Source organism: Cyprinodon tularosa, unplaced genomic scaffold (assembly GCF_016077235.1).
Source record: "Cyprinodon tularosa strain WSP-4 unplaced genomic scaffold, ASM1607723v1 ctg107, whole genome shotgun sequence".
In the NCBI taxonomy this organism is placed as follows: Eukaryota; Metazoa; Chordata; class Actinopteri; order Cyprinodontiformes; family Cyprinodontidae; genus Cyprinodon; species Cyprinodon tularosa.
Genome location: NW_024037860.1, coordinates 4,522,160 through 4,544,277, shown reverse-complemented (window position 1 = coordinate 4,544,277; position 22,118 = coordinate 4,522,160).

Below are 22,118 nucleotides of genomic sequence, written 5' to 3'. Positions count from 1 at the left end.
CAGTATGTTTGCTCCTTCACAAACCGGGGTTTAACTTCTTGCCCATTATTCTTTATATTTGTTTAATATGGCAAATAATTTAGTAAAATTTAAACGGATAAATAGCTGATAACTGGATAATACCTGATTTAATTGTGGCTGTGTGTGAACGTCTGCCTTAAACCCTATCCAGAGCACTATATGGTGGTTACACCAAAAAAATGTTGTGGACTAAAAGTTTCCTACAATGCTCCTTAAAAAGTCGTGTGCATCCATGAGCAAATTATGCTTTGTGAGCTCTCCTCACAAAGCATTATGGGATCTGTTTCAGGGGGTGAAAGAGGGCAACGATGGTGCAGAAACTGTGCGGGGAGCTGCAGTCATGTGACGAAAGGGGAGCGAAAAGCAGTGAGGATCTGTCTGAACTGTCAGTTGAGTTCAATATAAATTTCACTACATAGTCTCCACTCTATGTAGTGATTGAGCGATTTAAGGGTTAAAGTGGACATTCTGACACAGCCTGTGTTTTTAAATTCTATCGTGATTCACTACTACATCCTATTTGTACCTGCTAGGTTACATTTGGATGCATATTTCACACGTACACAACAGACAAACATTATTTATTATGTTAAATAAGTATAGCGTTGAGAATATTTCTTTAATTCTCTGTCAAATCCCACTCAGACATTGACTGTTCTCATTGTCATGCTAAATCTCCTTATTTTGCAGTAGGAACAGCACCACTTTTATTGTTGAATATGTTTTATGAATCTCCATATGCCATAATTAATATTTTAAGTTCTACCGCACACTGTGAGGCTTCTTATTTCCTTCCATCACCATGGTGGATGGCTCTGTCAAACATGGATACCTTAAGAAAATCAATTAAACTCAAAACTTTGTGTTTGGTGAATGAAATACTTTCTTTACTCCCTCTTTGTTAAAACAATGTCTTTGATGTTTTTGATTGGATATATCTATGCACTGATTCCAAGGGTCATAACTAGTTGTGTCATAAAATGTAATAATCAAATCACTCAGTGTTTTATTTTACTAAATGTGTCCAATCATTTTGCCTCACAAGGTGAAGCAGGTTTGGAACATATTTAGCTGTTTCCTGATCTCAGTAAAATTCAAACTTTTTAAAAGTTCTTCCATTCTGCAGTGTGTTGTTGCTCTTTTATGCTGCTTTCTGACGGTTGTTTGTATTTAAAATCGCAACTAGTTTTCCACCTGGTGTAAATATTGGTCATATATGTTATTGGGGGTTACTTAGTGTGTTTACATGCAGTTAAAGTATGTTCTGCCTCTTGTTGTGGGTTGAAGTCAGCATGGAGAAAGAATGTGTGTGGTTTAAACTGAGGTCATAGTTATGTTTAGTGAACAAACATGGGTGTATATGGGTGGGGGGTGGAGGTAGGGGGAGTACAGGAGGTGGTGCAGGCGGGGGGGGGGAGTTTGTGTGTGTGTTTGAAACATTGTGTGGTCGGGTACAGTTCACATTCTTGAGAAGCAACATGTCTCCTCTGTTTTGCTCACCTTCTGTCAGAAGCATCAGGTGGTTCTCAGGAGGGATGACAGTAACCTCTTGAAGCGTAGCGGTGAGGGACAGAGAGGGAGATGGAGGGAAGAAAATACAGGAACCATGAGTAAACGCTTACCAGAACGGATGATGATTCTTCTCTTTCTCTGGAACATAAAATCCCTGTTGTGTTTGAACTATTTTGTGCTCCTGATCCTCTCAACCATCCGCCTCATAATGCAGATTTGAACCAAACAATAAGCAGCTCAAAACTGTTTTACTTAGAGACATTTTTGACATGGAGTTATTAGGTTTTTTGGTGACACAATTTGTTTCTTAATTTCACAATAAGATTATACAGGAAAAGAATCTGATTCTAAATACCGGTAAGTATTTTTTTCTTAAAATAAGTGCATTTGTTCTTGGATTGAGGCAGTAAAATACACATTTTGCCAATGGAACAAGACAATTTACATTTAAATAAGAAAACACAATTGCTCAAGTGCATGTTATCATATTATCTTATTTTAAGAGTAAAAATACTCTCATTTACCTACTCAAAGTAAGGGTAAATGCACTTAATTTAAGACATTTTTACAAATTTCTGGATCGTTTTTCCAGTGCACTCTCAGGTGGACTTCATTAAATAATCCACCAACTTTATCTTTTAAAACTAATGAGTTTCACTGAATTTAATGATGGGGAATCCAAGTAAAGTGGCCTTGAAAAAAAAATGCATTTTACATTTAAAGTTTATTTTTTTCACTCTAATGTTATGAACCCTCTGCCTCTCGCCCTTAGACAGCTGGAGATAGGCACCAGCACCCCTCGCGACCCCACTTGGGATAATCGTGTAAGAAAATAGATGGATGGATGGAGGGATGTTATGAACCTCCTCTTTTGGGGGTTTCATTCAGTTCAAGCCAAAATATGTTACAGGTTGCTGCTAAAGTGTTACAGACTCTAAAAAGCGTTAAAGAGTATAAATATTTCTGCAAAGACCTTTTGATAACAGCTGAGGCACTAAGGTCCTGAAGGTTTCGGCTACTGTTCAACGATACTTAAGTTCCTGAAATATTTTTTCTACTCTTTAAAACCTGGTTGTTCTGAGAGACTAAAGGTTTTTGGAATAGTATAAAATTCAAATTTATGATAACGTTTCCCAAAATGAAAAAAACCCTGATGTTTTTAAAGAAAGAATCTGAAGGAAAGCTCTGCCATGTCCAAAACTCTACTACAGAGCTGTCGATTTCATCTTCTTCTAAGAAATAATAAAAAAAAAAACATAGAAACTGGATCAAGCGGGTTGCATCCAAAGCCAAAGCATATAGTCTTTTTTTGGAGCAGATAAATCATGATTATACAGGTGCTGGTCATAAAATTAGAATATCATGAAAAAGTAGATTGATTTCAGTAATTCCATTTAAAAAGTGAAACTTGTATATTATATTCATACATTAAATACAAACTCATATATTTCAGATGTTTATTTTGTTTAATTTTGATGATTACAAATGACAACAAATGAAAATCTCAAATTCATCATATCAGAAAATTAGAATATTACTGAAGACCAATAAAAACAAAGGATTTATAGAAATGTTGGCCAACTGAAAAGTATGAACATGAAAAGTATGAGCATGTACAGCACTCAGTATTTAGTTGGGCCTCCTTTGGCCTGTATTACTGCAGCAATGCGGCGTGGCATGGAGTCGATCAGTCTGTGGCACTGCTCAGGTGTTATGATAGCCCAGGTTGCTCTAATAGTGGCTTTTAGCTCTTCTGAATTGTTGGGTCTGGTGTATTGCATCTTCTTCTTCACAATACCCCATAGATTTTCTATGGGGTTAAGGTCAGGAGAGTTTGCTGGCCAATTAAAAACAGGGATACCATGGTCCTTCAACCAGGTACTGGTAGCTTTGGCACTGTGTGCAGGTGCCAAGTCCTGTTGGAAAATGAAATCTGCATCTCCAAAAAGTTGGTCAGCTGCAGGAAGCATGAAGTGCTCTAAAACTTCCTGGTATGTGGCTGCGTTGACCCTGGACCTCAGAAAACACAATGGACCAACACCAGCAGATGACATGGCACCCCAAACCATCACTGACTGTGGAAACTTTACACTGGACTTCAAGCAACGTGGATGAAGTGCCTCTCTTCTTTTCCTCCAGACTCTGGGACCTTGATTTCCAAAGGAAGTGCAAAATTTACTTTCATCAGAGAACATGACTTTGGACCACTCACCAGCAGTCCAGTCCTGTTTCTCTTTAGCCCAGGCAAGACGCTTCTGACGCTGTCTGTGGTTCAAGAGTGGCTTGACACAAGGAATGCGACAGCAGAAACCCATGTCTTTCATACGTCTGTGTGTGGTGGTTCTTGAAGCACTCACTCCAGCTGCAGTCCACTCTTTGTGAATCTCCCCCACATTTTTGAATGGGTTTTGTTTCACAATCCTCTCCAGGGTGCGGTTATCTCTCTTGCTTGTACACTTTTTTCGACCACATCTTTTCCTTCCCTTCGCCTCTCTATTAATGTGCTTGGACACTGAGCTCTGTGAACAGCCAGCCTCTTTAGCGATGACCTTTTGTGTCTTGCCCTCCTTGTGCAAGGTGTCGATGGTCGTCTTTTGGACAACTGTCAAGTCAGCAGTCTTCCCCATGATTGTGTAGCCTATAGAACTAGACTGAAAGACCATTTAAAGGCTTTTGCAGGTGGTTTGAGTTAATTAGCTGATTAGAGTGTGGCACCAGGGGCCATCAATTTTGAACCTTTTCACAATATTCTAATTTTCTGATATGATGAATTTGAGATTTTCATTTGTTGTCATTTGTAATCATCAAAATTAAACAAAATAAACATCTGAAATATATGAGTTTGTATGTAATGTATGAATATAATATACAAGTTTCACTTTTTAAATGGAATTACTGAAATCAATCTACTTTTTCATGATATTCTAATTTTATGACCAGCACCTGTAATTACTACCTCGGACACATTCTTTAACCCAGTCTGTTTTTTTTCTTTCTGTGGAGAAATGCATATTAAAATATGAAAGAAATAACTTCCAGGCCCTTACTTGGCTTTAAATGTGGGATGGAGAATTTTCTTTCCTTTTTTCCCCGATGACAATCTATATAATCCAGCAACATTTGAATTGTCAAGACAAGACAGATCTATATGCAAATCATTTATGTCTGAACTAGAAATTACAACAATGAGTATTTATATTTAGTAATGTGCTCAGAAGATTACATTCTACTAAAACTGAAGGACGATAATGAGCTACATCGTGTTTAAACAGCTGCAAAGAGAAGCTTGTCTCCAGAAAGCCTAGCTATATTTACAAGTGCTGTCCTCTCCTCGTTCCTCTCCTCTCAGCCCTGTTCGCTGTATTAACACCTTCCTCTCTTGACCTCGTCTTGATCTCCTCTCCTGTCTCTTCTCACCTCCTCATATCAACACCCAGCCCTGCATGTGAGCTCACCTCTGTTCTTCACTCCTCATCCTTCCCTCCCCCTCACCATTATCATGTCTGCCACAAATTAAAGACTGGTGAGCATATTTAGCACATAATCTGTGAGGTAGGTGAAGAAATATTTATATAAAAGGGATTTAACCACAATTATTCCTCACTGTCATCATTCCGCCAACCTTTATTTTTATTCTCCTCATCATTGTTTACCACTCTCATCTCTCTGTCTCACTGCATGGCTGATGTCTCTGCTTCTCTCATCACAGATTTCTTATGGTCAGTGTGACTCTTTCTTCGCATTCTGATGTCATGTGTTTACCTAAAGGGCTCAGCACTGACGTATTTAGGCCAAAACTCATGGGGAGCTTCATCTAGACAACTCCTGGAAGTTTCATGGCAACAGTATTTGACTTAATTGCTTTCCTTAAAAAAAACACAAACCTGAGAGGGACCAAGCAAAAATGTAATGTGAGATCAAGAGATATCAATCTTCTAGTTTTATATACTTAAAGTTTTCTGCTGTATTTAATGTCACAGGGATTTGTATTTGTATATAATTGTTAAAAGGGTAAAATATCCAAAGTTGGGATATTTTTTTAACAAGCCGCCCCCAGCACTAGTGTTGAGATTACCCCACTGTGCTGTAGATCTTACAACAGTAAATGTCCACATCACCCTTGTTGTAATAAAATCTATCCCTAAAGGTGTTGTCTGCCAAGCAGGAACAGCAATTAGTTATTTGTAGAGATAAACTGTGACGTCCAAAAATTATGTATATATTTTACGTGATTTTTGAGGTCCAAAAAGCAAAGATAAACGTGAACATGCGTGTATAATAAGGTATAAAGCATTTAGAAGGTCTAAGAGCACATTTGTTTTACAAGCATATGCTTGGCTGAATATAAGCACAGAGGGAATTTTGCCAAACTTTATAGTTGGAGTTTCATTCAGAGTCCAATTCCTCTGCAGGCTCTTTCTCTACTACCAGTTGTTGAATACAGGTAATTATCTGAATGCAGGAATCATCGAATTCTCTTGGGACAGTAGATGTGTAAAAGTGTATCCCCAGAAAGAAATACAACCGTTTTATTAATGTTTCAGTTGAAACCACAGACATCTTCTGTAAGATCTTAGATGGGGGAGTGATGGGATACATCTTGGTCCAGATACTAGTCCATCCCAACAGAGAAACAAAAACATATGCACATGCTGACACTTTTAGGGATATTAGCTCAACATTCAATTCAATTCAATTCAGTTTATTTATATAGCGCCAAATTCACAACACATGTCATCTCAAGGCACTTTACAGTTCAACCAGATCATACAGTCAAATTGATACAAAGTTTTCTATCTAAGGAAAACCAGTTGATTGCATTGACTCATTGACTCAAATACAATCCCCCACACTAAGCATGCTTGTAGCGAAAGTGGAGAGGAAAAACTCCCTTTTAACAGGAAGAAACCTCCAGCAGAACCAGGCTCAGTGTGAGCGGCCATCTGCCGAGGCCGACTGGGGTTCAAGGAGACAGAAGCAGAGATACAAAAAGCAGCTGTAAAAGGCGGCCCCGTCCAGGAAACACACAGCCAGGCAGACGAGCTCCAAGGCAGCTCCCATGCCAGAGGACGAAGAGAGCACATCCACTCAGTCACGGTCAGAGAAACAGGACCACACTGGAAAACAGGCCGATCTCCAACATCTATTAACAAGGGTGTTGATAGAAGCAGCACAGCTGATGTTTTTTTCCAGGATGACGTCACAGCCAAACAGGAACAGACGAGGCAAAGCTACTCTGAGGAAAAGCAGAGAGAGCAGAAGGTTAGAGATTGAACTAACAGATTCTGCAGAATAGGAGAACAGAGAGAGAATGAAGCAGAATGATGAAATGGGGGTCCCTATGTCCTCCAAAAGTCTAAGCCTATAGCAGCATAACTATAGAGATAGCTCAGGATAACCTGAGCCACCCTAACTATAAGCTTTATCAAAAATGAAAGTTTTAAGCCTAGCCTTAAAAGTAGACAGGGTGTCTGCCTCACGGACTAAAACTGGTAGTTGGTTCCACAGGAGAGGAGCCTGATAACTAAAAGATCTGCCTCCCATTCTACTTTTAGAAATTCTAGGAACCACTAGTAAACCTGCAGATTGAGAGCGAAGTGCTCTGTTAGGAACATAAGGAACAATCAGATCTCTGATATAAGATGGAGCTTGGCCATTTAAGGCTTTATATGTGAGAAGGAGGATTTTAAATTCTATTCTTGATTTAACAGGAAGCCAATGAAGAGAAGCCAGGATAGGAGAGATATGATCTCTCTTTTTCATTTTCATTAGAACTCTGGCTGCAGCATTTTGGATCAGCTGAAGGCTTTTAACTACAGTTTGTGGACTTCCTGATAGTAAAGAATTACAATAGTCCAGCCTTGAAGTAACAAATGCATGGACTAGTTTCTCAGCATCACCCCTGGACAGGATATTTCTAATTTTTGCAATGTTCCTCAGATGAAAGAAGGAAATTCTAGAAACCTCTTTGATATGGGATTTAAATGACAGGTCCTGATCAAAAATAACACCAAGATTTTTTACTTTATTATCTGAAATCAGTTTAATCCCATCCAAATGAAGTGACTGGCTAATCAGTTTCTTTTTCAGAGACTCTGGTCCAAAGACTATAACTTCTGTTTTGTCTGCATTCAGAAGCAGAAAATTAAGAGTCATCCAGGTTTTTATGTCTTCAAGACATGCCTGTAATCTATGTAATGGGTTAGCTTCATCTGGATTTATAGACAGATATAGCTGGGTATCATCAGCATAACAGTGGAAATTAATCCCATGCTGTCTAATAATTCTACCAATTGGGAGCATGTATAAAGTAAAGAGAATTGGTCCTAGCACTGATCCCTGTGGTACTCCACAGGTAACCTTTGAGCGTGTTGAAGATCTATCATTAACATGAACAAACTGAATTCGATCAGATAGATAAGATTTAAACCAGTCTAGTGCTGTTCCTTTAATTCCAACAAAATATTCAAGTCTTTCTAAAAGAATATTATGGTCAACTGTATCAAATGCAGCACTAAGATCCAACAGGACGAGCACAGATACAAGTCCATTATCTGAGGCCATGAGAATATCATTAGTGACTTTCACCAGAGCTGTTTCAGTGCTATGATGAGCTCTAAAGCCAGACTGAAACTCTTCAAAAAGTTCATTATGGTGGAAGTGATCGCAAACTTGTTTGGCAACTACTTTCTCAAGAATTTTGGATAAGAAAGGAAGATTGGATATAGGTCTATAATTGACCAAGTCATCTGGGTCAAGAGACGGTTTCTTAAGCAGAGGTTTAATTACAGCAATCTTAAAAGCTTTAGGTACATATCCCTGTAACAGAGATAGATTAATCACATCTAAAATGGAGGAGGAGATCAAAGGGAATACCTCCTTAAATAACCTGGTTGGAACTGGATCTAACATACAAGTTGAAGGCTTAGATGAAGACAATAATTTTGCTAATTCAGAGAGTTCAACTGGATCAAAGCAGTCTAAACCCGGTTCAGATTCCATGACTACCTCAGGTACAATCGCGGATAGAGGAGTGCTTATGATCTTATTTTTAATAAGATCAATCTTATTTATAAAGAATCCCATAAAATCATTGCTGCTAAGAGCAGGTGGAAGGGACGGTTCAACAGAGCTATGGCTCTGGGTGAGTTTGGCAACTGTATTAAAAAGAAATCTAGGATTATTCTTATTCTCCTCTATTAATGAGGAGAAGTATGCTGCTCTTGCTTTACAAAGGGTCCTCTTATACAGCAGTAAACCATTTTTCCAGACTAGGAAGGACTCTCGCAGGCCTGTGGAGCGATATTTTCTCTCCAGTTTCCTAGCATTTTGCTTCAAAGTACGCAGCTCTGCATTAAACCAAGGAGCAAGCTTTCTATTTTTAACCGTTTTCATTTTCAAAGGAGCTGCGTTGTCTAAGGCAATACGCAGAGAACTAGCAACCCCCTCAACAAAATCATCAACCTGTGAAGGGGAATAAGCTAAGCTTTTGCACTCTGCAGCACTGCTCAGTGACACAGAGCAGAGAGAAAGTGAAGCAGATTCTATAAAATTTATAACTGCACTATCTGATAAAGATCTACTAAAATTGAACCTTCTTTTGGGGGAGGAGAACTCTGTTAAAGTAATCCTGAAGGTTATTAGAAAGTGGTCAGAGAGGACAGGGTTGTGAGGAAATACTGTTATTTCTTCACATTCTATGCCGTATGTCAGCACAAGATCCAAAGTATGAAGATGAGAATGCGTGGGACTATTCACATTTTGAACAAAGCCAATAGTGTCTAAGATAGCATTAAAGGCTGCTCTTAAGCTATCGCCTTCAATGTCAGCATGGATGTTAAAATCTCCCACTATGATGACCCTGTCAGTATTTAATACCAAATCAGAAAGGAACTCTGAAAACTCATCTAAAAATTCAGAGTAAGGACCTGGTGGACGATACAAAGTTACAAAAAGAAGAGGTTTTCTTGCCTTGAAATTTGGATCAGGGAAATTAAGGGTTAAATGTTCAAAAGAGTTGTAGGAATTAATTGTTTTGGGAGTATCAGTAAGTCAGACTCGAAGATTGTTGCTACTCCTCCTCCTCGCCCAGAACTTCTGGGGATGTGAAAATTTAAATAGCTTGAAGGAGTTGCCTCATTTATGCTCACATAATCCTCTTGCTGCAGCCAGGTTTCTGTAAGGCAAAACAAGTCAATGTGATTATCACAAATCAAGTCATTAACTAGTAGACTTTTAGAGGAAAGCGATCTTATGTTAAACAGACCGCATTTAATTGTTTTAACTTTTTCCCCCATTGGAGTTATTTTGATTTTAATTAGATTATCATGATTTACTCCTTTTGGAATCTTTGCTAATTTATTAGATTTTGGTCGTGGGCAAGACACTGTCTGGATGGAGTAAAGAGTGGGTAACAGTAGAGAAGCTGCAGAGATGTGTGTTAAACTACAACTCTGCTTCCTGGTCTGCACCCTGGGTGGTCAGGGTTTTGGAGGACTAATAAATGTGGCCAGATTCCTAGAAAGAAGAGCTGCACCATCCAAAGTGGGATGGATGCCGTCTCTCCGAATCAGACCAGGCTTTCCCCAAAAGGATTGCCAATTATTAATGTAGCCCACGTTGTTTTCAGGGCACCACCTAGACAACCAGCGATTGAATGACGACATGCGGCTAAACATGTCATCACTGGTCAGATCAGGGAGGGGACCAGAGAAAATTACGGAGTCCGACATTTTTTTGGCAAACTTACACACCGAAGCAACACTAATTTTAGTGACCTCCGATCGGCGTAACCGGGTGTCATTACCACCAGCGTGAATAACAATCCTACTGTATTTAACCTTATCCTTAGCCAGTAGTTTCAGGTAGGATTTGATGTCGCCCGTTCTGGCCCCCGGCAAACATTTGACTATGGTCCCTGGTGTCTCTAATGCCACGTTTCTGACTATGGAGCTGCCAATCACCAGAGTGGGCTTCTCAGTGGGTGTGTCACTGAGTGGGGAAAACCGGTTAGAAACGTGAACGGGTTGGTGGTGACCAGTGGGCAGAGATCCACGACTACGCTTTCTGCGTACAGTTACCCAATCGCCTGGCTGCTCAGGCACTTTTGGAGGACAGCTACGTGGGGGGCCTACTTCAACAGCCTGAAGCCTGGATTCTAACTCTGACACCCTCGCCTCCAAAGCTACAAAAATACTACACTTATTACACATCCCATTATCACTAAAGGAGGCAGAGGAATAACTGAACATCTGACACAGAGAGCAGGAGAGAGGAGAGGAAGAAGGAAGAGTTGGAAAAGAGTCAAGGGAGGGAGAGAGAGAAGCCATAGCAATGCTAAGCTAGCGCTAGCCTAGGCTAGCTACTTCTTGCTATCAGAAATAAAACCGTGTGAAACTGACAAGTGCTCAGTAGAAAAGTGCAGCAGAAGGTGCTATGTTTTAAAGTAGTCAGTTAGTTACTTAGATACAGAGATATCACAGAGAAAATAACTTAACTTCAGATGGAGATCCTCTGAACAGCTGCACACTCAGTTGCACACTCAGTTAATCCAAACAGGAAGTGAACAGGTCCAAACAGGACCCACTGTGAGCAAAACAGGGCAGAAACATGGAAACTTTTGCACTGCAGAAGGAAGCTGGAGTGGATGGAGAGAATTCCAGAAAGTCAGCAGAACTTTAAGCAGAAAGGACCCCAATGAAAGTTATACATTTTTGGCTTAAAGTGGTGGATATGACAAGGAAAGCGTGCATAACTCCAGGCCATTTGTAATTATTTAAAGGTTTTATCATTCTTAACCACTGTGAGCAAAACAGGGCAGAAACCAGATCTAATTCTATGTTCGAGGCTGACAGAAAAAAAAAAAACATCTTAACTGAATCCAAGCTAATAATGAAGTCTTTAAGGACTGAGCTGTTCTCTCATTTGCTTTATGCCATCTAGACCAATAAAACTCCATTACTTTAGGTTAGAAGTTAAATTCATGCACTGTTTTGTGCTTTGACTCATTAACATGTAAAAATGTCTTGTTTAGAAAAAAAATGGTGTTCCAACAACTCTCCCAAATTGTTATACTAAAATTTTTGTCTAACATATTTCCCACTGGGAGAATACAATTATGGCGTAGATGATTTTTTTCCTTCTCACTGTGAGATGGAGGAGTTGCAAGATTATTTGGTGTCAGGTCTAAAAGTGCCCAAATTTTACTCAGAATTAGAAAATAATGATCCAAGTTGGAAAGGGAAGCTCATCAAACTCCTGAATTAATCTAACAGTAAGAGGGATTTTATTGTAAAGAAGCACGAGCGTCTTTTTTACTTTGTATTTATGAGGCAGCCATATTGGATTTTGAGATCAAGGCCTTTGAGGACCCTTAAAGTTAGACGTCCAGCTTCTGGGAGATTTCTTTCCAACACAAATGGAATGCAAGCCAAGTCTCTATGGAAGTAAAGCACATTTCCTTCAGCCGTGTCCAACAGTTCCTCACGTGGGCAGCGCTTGGTTTCTCCATTTCAACATACTAAGGGGAAATGTCTTCCTCTCAGCAGTTCCTGGGGTTGATCCATGTTGAACATTTTTTTAAAGGTGAATGGTTGAGTGTATCATATTTGTAGGGGGTACTTGGGGCCTCCTCTTCATCATTTTCACATTACCTTTCCCTTCATACATGACAACTTGATGGAGTAGGAGCTGTTTTGCCAGACAGAAACAAGATCTTGACCACCTGTGTAGATTCATACCACTGAATCACCAGCAGTAACCAAAAGAGTACAATTTCACTTATAATTGACAGAGAACCACAAGAAACACTATGGTCTTTGGGCTGCTTTGTGGTCAATGTGACATTTCTGTAATTAGTCAAATCTTAAAGGTACATTATGTATCTCAGAATCCTAACAAATGGCTAACAGAGTTGAAGCATGTTCATTTAAATTGGGTTAGTTTTAAAAAAAATTTTTTTAAGAATATCGACGCATTTTAACTAACTGCAGGACTCAGCCTTTTTTGTCAAGAAACTGTTGTGATGTAGTTGGACACGCAGAATCTTGGCTTAAAAAAACAAAACAAAAAAGAAAAAACTTTATCTCAACACATATGGGTAAGAACACTGCACATTTTATTCCTCAGTAATCCCAGACCCTGAGACTAGAGTCAGCAGCCAGACCATCAGTGGTAAATGCAGATGATGCCTATTGGGAAGCATAAAGTTTTTCAGGAAAGAATATCTGTTGTCTTAAAACGATTTTTATTTTTCCATAGTGTATGTTGATACTAAAGAAAATCCTTCTGAAATCAAATAAATAATCAATATTTCTTCCGGTTTCATGTTTCCAGGTGTATAGCTTTATCTTTTGTTTTAAAAGCATCAACATATGTGCAGAGATGTAAGTGACTTCGTAGGGATGTGAGAAAATTAAAGGTCAGGCTTAGAGAGTTTGAAGACAGATAGTTTCCTCAGAATAATGTTTGACAGCTACATTAGTACCTGTAAAAGTGGGATTTTCAGGTGCTTCCATTAACTGTTTCAATATTTATACAGCTGCAACTCACGGTTATGAGGAGGGCTGCTCTGGTGACTGGCTGCTTGGAAATATGGGGGAGCTGGAACATGCACACAAAGATTGACATGAAAAGCCTGGTCAGAACACAAGCAAGAAATATTTAATTAAAAAAAAATTACTGATAAAGAGTTTTAGTCTTTAGAATTACAATAACTTTAAGAAGAAAAAGTTGGCAAACAATAAAATTCACGTTACACAGAGTCTTGGCTCACCACAAAGCGCTTATAATCCCCTGAGTGGGATGCCGATCTACAAGGTCTCCAAGCAGGAAAAGATTTATTCCTACTTCCTTTTGAGACTTTGCAATCAAATCTTTGCTTGTGTGTGGCCATTGTGTCATAAACTGATGCCCAAGTTTGGGTTCTGATATTAACCTTTGGCTAGTTAAAATTCCTCTCTCAATTTTCACAGGTATTGGACCTTCAACTCCCTGAAGGTATCTGATAATGCAGATAAGAATATTGTTAGAGCTTTGGAGTTAATAAATGTTATTTCTCTAGGAAAATAAAGATTCAACAATTTCACTTCAATTCAAAAAATACTTTATTTATTCCCAAGGGAAATTTGGCTTCAGTATAAGGTGTCCAAGAAGACAGAAAGACAAAAAGACAAAACAAAGATATTTTAGATGGGGGGGACGTGGTGTCCGAGGAAAGGTGCTGCCTTTACATAAAAAAAACAAAAGGAAGGGGATCACAATGGGTAAGAAAAAGTCATATTTCACATTTTATTCTTAGCAGGATAAAAAAAAAAAAATATATATATATATACACTCACCGGCCACTTTATTAGGTGCACCTATCCAACTGCTCAGTAACACTTAATTTCTAAGCAGCCAATCACATGCCGGCAACTCAGTGCATTTAGGCATGTAGACATGGTCAAGACAATCTCCTGCAGTTCAAAGCGAGCATCAGTATGGGGAAGAAAGGTGATTTGAGTGACTTTGAACGTGGCATGATTGTTGGTGCCAGAAGGGCTGGTCTGAGTATTTCAGAAACTGCTGATCTACTGGGATTTTCACGCACAACCATCTCTAGGGTTTACAGAGAATGGTCCGAAAAAGAAAAAACATCCAGTGAGCGGCAGTTCTGTGGGCGGAAATGCCTTGTTGATGCCAGAGGTCAGAGGAGAATGGCCAGACTGGTTGGAGCTGATAGAAGGGCAACAGTGACTCAAATAACCACCCGTTACAACCAAGGTGGGCAGAAGAGCATCTCTGAACGCACAGTACGTAGGAACTTTGAGGCAGATGGGCTACAGCAGCAGAAGACCACACCGGGTGCCACTCCTTTCAGCTAAGAACAGGAAACTGAGGCTACAATTTGCACAAGCTCATCGAAATTGGACAATAGAAGATTGGAAAAACGTTGCCTGGTCTGATGAGTCTCGATTTCTGCTGCGACGTTCGGATGGTAGGGTCAGAATTTGGCGTCTACAACATGAATGCATGGATCCATCCTGCCTTGTATCAACGGTTCAGGCTGGTGGTGGTGGTGTCATGGTGTGGGGAATATTTTCTTGGCACTCTTTGGGCCCCTTGGTACCAATTGAGCATCGTTGCAACGCCACAGCCTACCTGAGTATTGTTGCTGACCATGTCCATCCCTTTATGACCACAATGTACCCAACTTCTGATGGCTACTTTCAGCAGGATAATGCGCCATGTCATAAAGCTGGAATAATCTCAGACTGGTTTCTTGAACATGACAATGAGTTCACTGTACTCAAATGGCCTCCACAGTCACCAGATCTCAATCCAATAGAGCATCTTTGGGATGTGGTGGAATGGGAGATTCGCATCATGGATGTGCAGCCGACAAATCTGCGGCAACTGTGTGATGCCATCATGTCAATATGGACCAAACTCCCTGAGGAATGCTTCCAGCACCTTGTTGAATCTATCCCACGAAGAATTGAGGCAGTTCTGAAGGCAAAAGGGGGTCCAACCTGTTACTAGCATGGGGTACCTAATAAAGTGGCCGGTGAGTGTATATATCAGCACAGAAGCAACACAGATACAACACAACATATTACAGGAGGAAAGCTACAGTATGCACATTTAGACATTTTTATGAGAATATGAATTTTGATGAAATATTTTGATGGAAAAAAATAAATGTGATAATTAATTTTCTTTTATAAATAAATCATCAAACTCAATTTACATACATGAAAGTGTGGTATGCAAGCTCAGAAATTAGCACGAATTAGTGCCTTTGGTGTGTTGGGAATAAGAATAACTGTAGCTTATTAACTAAAGTGGAAAAACAGTAAAACTGTTTTGGTTTTAAGAGTTTAAGAAAACACATTGCCAAATAAGTAATTTGTAGTTTTATGAAGAAACTGCTGCTTAGCAGTGATTAAGGGCCAACATGTTGCCAGCTCTCTGCCTTGCCCACTGAGCTCATCTTGTTAGTCCTGATTTTAGCTGTCGGCACAAACCTGGAAGTTCCATCTTCATGATTTGCAGCAAGGTTGCCTAAAGGATTGGGTTGCCCCTCTTATGTGCGCATGTGTGCACATATATTTACATGACATCTGTCTATATTCATGCACAGGTCTGCTCTATCTGTTCATGTGGGGCCACTATGTATGCGAGTGTGTGGAAGTTAAACGAGAGCCAGGTACGGGTTGAGGAGAAGGATTGATTGTTCTGCAGGGACAAAGCAGCTGGAACAGTGAACAGAAGAAAGAGAGACAGACAGATGGACGGAAACGGGGGAATAAATCAGAGACCCAGAGAGGAAAAAAGGGAAGGTGGCTGGAAGTGAGCAAGAGGGAGAGAAGACTGGAAAGGCGAGAGGAAAAGCGAGATCAGAGAAAAGGCGATTTATCCAGACAAACAAACTGCAAATTTTCAGAAAAAAAAATGACGTAGGTTTTCAGAAAAAGTCCTGCAGACGTAAAATGTGCCACCATTCAAAGTCTTCAGGAGACCCAAGGAAATATCATATAATACTAATGCATCTCACCGCAGCCATTCTTGAGTCTGTACAGACAGACAGAGACACACACAGAGACACACACATATCCTTTCCTTGCTTCTTTTCCTTCTGCACTTCTCTTTCCTTTTTTTTACCACATCCCTTACTTTTTTCCCTTCTTCTCCCTTGCAAACACACACACACAGCTACACACGTTATGCCTCTCTCTCCTGACCACATCCCCTCCTCTCTCCTCCCCTTCCAACCTCAGGTCGTGTGGTAATGAGTGTGTGATGGAGCCTCGTGGCTACCAGGCTCGGAGAGGTATTTTTAGCACTTCTAGTGGTTTCCATCACTAAATATGCTCTAACTTCATATTTCAGGACTGAAAGCTGGCCTCAAAGCAGAGAAATGGACATTGCGTTGCAGTTAGTTTAAGTTATTAGACTCTGGTGTTAAATGTAGCGCGAAGACGCAAGGATTGACAGCTGAAGGGTAATTGGAGATAGAGTGACTGAAAAATAGGTACATGACTTCTGCAAGTGAAAGACTGAAAGCAAAGAAATAAGAATGACATGAGAAATTATAGGAAGTAACTGAAGAAGTTACATTACCTCAGTGCTGCAGTCATGAACCTTGAGACCAAGTAATTGCTGGAAGAAAATCAAAACATTCACTAAGTCAAAGCACATTTTCCAATTTTATTCCAAACAGATGCCATGACGGCCTGATAATTTAGTTGGCATTCTACTAACACATGCCATCAAAATGCAACATTATATGTATATGTCTCTTTAGGCATGGTAATCACAAGCTTAATATTAAGTGCTCTTATATTGGTGACTTTGATTGGACCCAACAAGAACTAATAGGAAAGCACAACTCTGAGGAGTTTGGAGCTTTTATTCTGACGGAGCTGCTCTCAAGTAACTGCAGACCAACAGAATTATACTTTCAACTGATGCTGATAATCTAAAGGAGAGTTAAACCTCCAGGGCAAAGAAATCTTCAGTATAATAAACCTGATCGAGTCAAGATTTGAAATACAAACTTCAATTGAATTCAGTTTATTTATATAGCGCCATTTCACAGAGACAATTCAACCAGATCTTCCAGTCAGATTGGTTCAAACTTTTCTATCTAAGAAAAACCAGTTGATTGCATCGACTCATTGACTTCAAGGCAATCCCTCACACCAAGAACGCTTGTAGTGACAGTGGAGAGAAAAAACTCCCTTTTAACTGGAAGAAACCTCCAGCAGAACCAGGCCCAGTGTGAGCAGCCATCTGTGGAGGCAGGCTGGGTTTCAAGGAGACAGAAGCAGACATACAGAAAGAAGCAGAGATACAGAGAAGTTAATGAAGACTTTTTCAAACCAGACAAAGGCCTCCCCATCATACTGGCAATTAACTAGAAAATGGGTTGTCTTTGAAATATCTTGGAGCTATCTCTTGGCATGCATCAAGAAAACAGAAAACTCCAGTGTAGAGTGGAATCGTCATTCCCAAACTGTTTTAAGATTGCTTAATATTGCAATGGTGAAGGCTTGGTCGCACAGCGGTGGCAACATATCACCATCCCTACTTGCAGTGATACAATACGGGGGGTGTGAGCACTGCATTATAGATTTTAAAATAGAATTATATATGAATTGCAGTTTACCTCATTGAGAAAAATACCTGTGTGATTAACTTAAAATCATTACAGTAATAGTAAAAAAAAAATGCTGATATAACAGATGGACAAAGGCCTGCTGCTGACCTCATGAACACCTGAATACAACAGGGATCAATAGCTACGTTTACATGCGCAAAATTTCCCCGATCCGATCCAAACCTTGGTTGATCGGAAATTCAAAATCTCCGTTTACATGGACACTAAATGAAATGATCCGATCATGACGTGTGTATACATGTACCAAGCGTTGGATCAGATTAAATCTTTTAAGCATGCGCAGAACTTCCTGCCAAACTTGGCAGTTCTGTCTGCGTCTGGTTTTTGGGAGGCCTGACAAACGATGCGCTCGGAGCGAGCTGAAAGAAAAAAGGAGAGAGGAGGAAAAAAGCACTTGGCAGCGAAATGTACGAGAGAAAATGTAGAGAATGAGCGATTGAACCGGCGTGGGAGAGCGAGTGGGCTGTGGAGAGAGAAAAGAGGAAGAGGAGGAGGATAAATTCCTGCTTCCTGCAGCTTTAAATGAACTTGAGTGTATAAGTCGGCGTTCCTAGACTCCCCCCGCCATGTTGTTCACAGCGAGAGCGACCGGTGGTTTCCTGTTGTTGACAAGGCGGAAAAACGTCACGCTGACGTCGCACACATGCGCAGTGAAGATTATTTTACTCTTAAGATCCGAATGGGTTTTTACATGGACGCCAATCGGAATGGCGATAGGCAAAAACCACCTCTCTTATTCGGAATTAAATTTAGATCCGATCGGACCGAATCGGATTAGAATCTTCAGTCTGACATGTTTACATGAAACATTTTTGATCTGATCAGGCCTTCACTCCGATTAGTTGTGTCCATGTAAACGTAGCTAATGAGAGCCGTAAGTCTGAAAAAAAGCAGCATTCAAATGTTTTACTTTTGTCATAATTACATTGATTATAATGTTGAGCTTGGAAAAACATGGTTTTATTAATCATTACAAACTGATGTTGCAGTAAAATGCTTCTAAGTCATGGGTGGGAAATTGCAGTTCCTGGGGCTTGTATCCTGCAGCTTTCAGATCCATCCTTGGTCCAACACGTCTGAATCAAATGGCTGAGTTATCTCCTCAGTATGCAGTCAGTTCCTCCAGAGTCTTCTCAATCATCAAATTACTTGATTCAGGTCTGTTGAACCAAAGGCACATCTAAAAGTATTGGGATACCGGCTCTCAGGAGTTGGAATTGCCCACCTCTGTTCTAAGCCATTGTGTTGTTATATATTAGGCTGCAAATATTCCTACACCGCATTATTTTCACCTTCGCAGCAAAACAAGGGTTTACAACTTCTGCCCTCTCAGACAACTTAGCTTTCTTCCTCTGTCTGCAGAAAGAATGAGCTTTCATGTTGATTTGTATATTGTTGCATTGAAACCACTTGACAGACTTGATGTGTCTCTCATACAACAATAGCTATGAGCTATATTTGTTTAGGTTTGAATACGATTTTCGTCTTAAATATTTTTATTGTCGTTATAGTTTTGTCTTGTTGTATTAGATTGACTTTTACAGCACTTTTGTCAACATATGTTGTTTTAAATGCGCTTTAGAAATGAATCAGCACTGACATCCTTTTCTCTATGTACACAGGAGACCCATTTGGGAAACTTCTCAGGTTTTCAGATGGCACCACTGTAATCAGCATGAACCAGAGCAAGGACGAGTCTGCATGGGGACAGAACGGGGATAAGCTGTTCAGATCCACCTGGAGCTTAACCCACTGAAGACAGTAGAGATTATGATGGACTTCCAGGGAATTTCACCAACATTCTCTTCCTTCACTATCCTTACAAACACAATATGCTTTGGATTATGTCCTGTTCCCTGGACCAATCCTACACCTGGACCTGAGCGTACAATAAGATGGAGTTTGGAATCAGAGACTAGACATCCAGAGGCAACTCAGGAAGTTCAATGCTGCATTATTTGCTGGTCATTTCCTGTGCCACCTTTCTTCAGTCTGTTTTGTGCAAATTCCTAAATGTTTGGTTTGGCTCCCCCACAAAATTGGACTGGTCCAAAGTACAACAGCCATTTAGGTATTATAAATAAATTTATGCTAATTCTGATTCTAAGGGAGGCCCTGTTTCTACTGGATTTTGATTAATACGATTAATTGGGATATGGAAAATTATTTGGCGGTATTGAAATCTGGCTTTATGTATTTATGTGGTAATAATGTCGTATTGTGTTAAAGGGTAAAAAGAAAAGATGTGCACAGCTCATACTGCGTATTTGCTTTGAGAGTGTAGCAAGTCTTGAGGCCTGCATATGTTTGCCATTTTTGAAGCAACAATAGTGCTGCTCCAGTCATTTAAAAAGCATTTTCTTTTTTTTACAAAAAACCTAGTAATGCCTTGCTCACTTTGCTTCAATAACACGAGTCAGCTGCAGCTGTCACTAAACAGAACATTTACCTCTCAAACATTCAAAATTCCCAATTTGGAGCCAACTTGCTCCCAAATATGGCCCACAACAAACTTTCCTACCGCTGTTTTTTTCCATATCCACCCTCATCATCTCAAACTTTACTGCAGACCACGCTGTAAACCTCATCAACCTCAGTGATAATACATCAAATTCCCACCATATATGTAAAATATCAATGCGGAACATTGTTTTGAACATAAATCTGATTTGCTATAAATAGCAATGTCCTTTTACTGCAACATGCATGTCTGAAAAACTATATCTATTTTTCTGCTTTTCTTTTAAAGATCATTTTGCTCCACATGCAAAACATATAAACTAAAGTGATTTATATAAAGTCAGACTAAGCATTTTAAATCATGCATCAAAGTAAAGCAATATATCTCTTATAGCTACAAGTAGAAATGTGAAGCAGAAGTGATGAATCAAACATCCAGGAGTCTTTTTTACTCCCATTGGAGAGGGTGTATCAACAGTACTGTAGACTTGCAAGTTTTTTTTTAAAGATGCATTAAATGTCTTTATTTGAGATATGTCAGCGGGATGTAAAAGGAGGTTCTTTTATGATAATCTTTAAATTTATGCTGATCAAAACATTAATATTTGTTCTTCTTAAAGAAAGACGAGGAGATCCTCCTGATCTGATCGATGTCTCACACAGGACCAAAGATCTTATTCCTGAAAGCTTCCACATTTTTACCAAGATCTTCATCTCATCCATCTTTATATCTGTTGGCGCGGACGTCTTTTTCCCCCTGAAGATCCGTCTGCTCACACAAGGAGCCCCATTGTCTGCCGAAGAGAACGTGGGTTTATTGGCCATACTGAGACAAGTGGCACAGGCAGATTATGTTACTTATTGGGACCTGGAATCCCATCACTCCCCACCTGCCAGGGTATGCTTACACTGTATACACTGCTGGGTTTGATTTACTATAAACTCAGTCTGCACGGTCTGTAAGAGGACCCTGATCTGCTCTTCTTGTATCATGATCGTTTTGATGTATAACAACATAAACTGAAGCCTAAATCTCCATTGTCAGAGCCAAAACCTATCAAAAAGTAAAAGGGAAGTGACTTGTGGCAGTTTTGGTTGTCAGTGTCTTTATTCATCAGTTACATATAATAAGCAGAATATAGCTTCCCTTCTGTGAGTTTTACTGGAAGCATCTTCTTTTCATTATTTCTAATCCTTCTTTTTTTCCTGCTGTCTTCTCTGTTTTGTCATTTACTTTTGTGCAGAGTTAGTTCCTATTACTCAGCCAGCTTTCTGGGAAAGAGAGTTTTCACCAGCCCAATCCTTCCCACTTAATCTGCTTCCTTGCTATAGACCCTCAACACACCTGAAAGTGTTTGTGGTGACAGCAGGATTATGCACAGTGGACTAGATTGATAGAAAAAGCCTGAAAAAGTGTAGTGCCCTGCAAAATCATTCATGACCTTGGATCTTTTCTCACATTTCATGTGGTGTCATGTTACTGTATTTCTTCTGGATTTTATACAATACAGGTGCTGGTCATAAAATTAGAATATCATGAAAAAGTAGATTGATTTCAGTAATTCCATTTAAAAAGTGAAACTTGTATATTATATTCATACATTACATACAAACTCATATACTTCAGGTGTTTATTTTGTTTAATTTTGATGATTACAAATGACAACAAATGAAAATCTCAAATTCATCATATCAGAAAATTAGGATATTACTGAAGACCAATAAAAACAAAGGATTTATAGAAATGTTGGCCAACTGAAAAGTATGAACATGAAAAGTATGAGCATGTACAGCACTCAGTATTTAGTTGGGCCTCCTTTGGCCTGTATTACTGCAGCAATGCGGCGTGGCATGGAGTCGATCAGTCTGTGGCACTGCTCAGGTGTTATGATAGCCCAGGTTGCTCTAATAGTGGCTTTTAGCTCTTCTGAATTGTTGGGTCTGGTGTATTGCATCTTCTTCT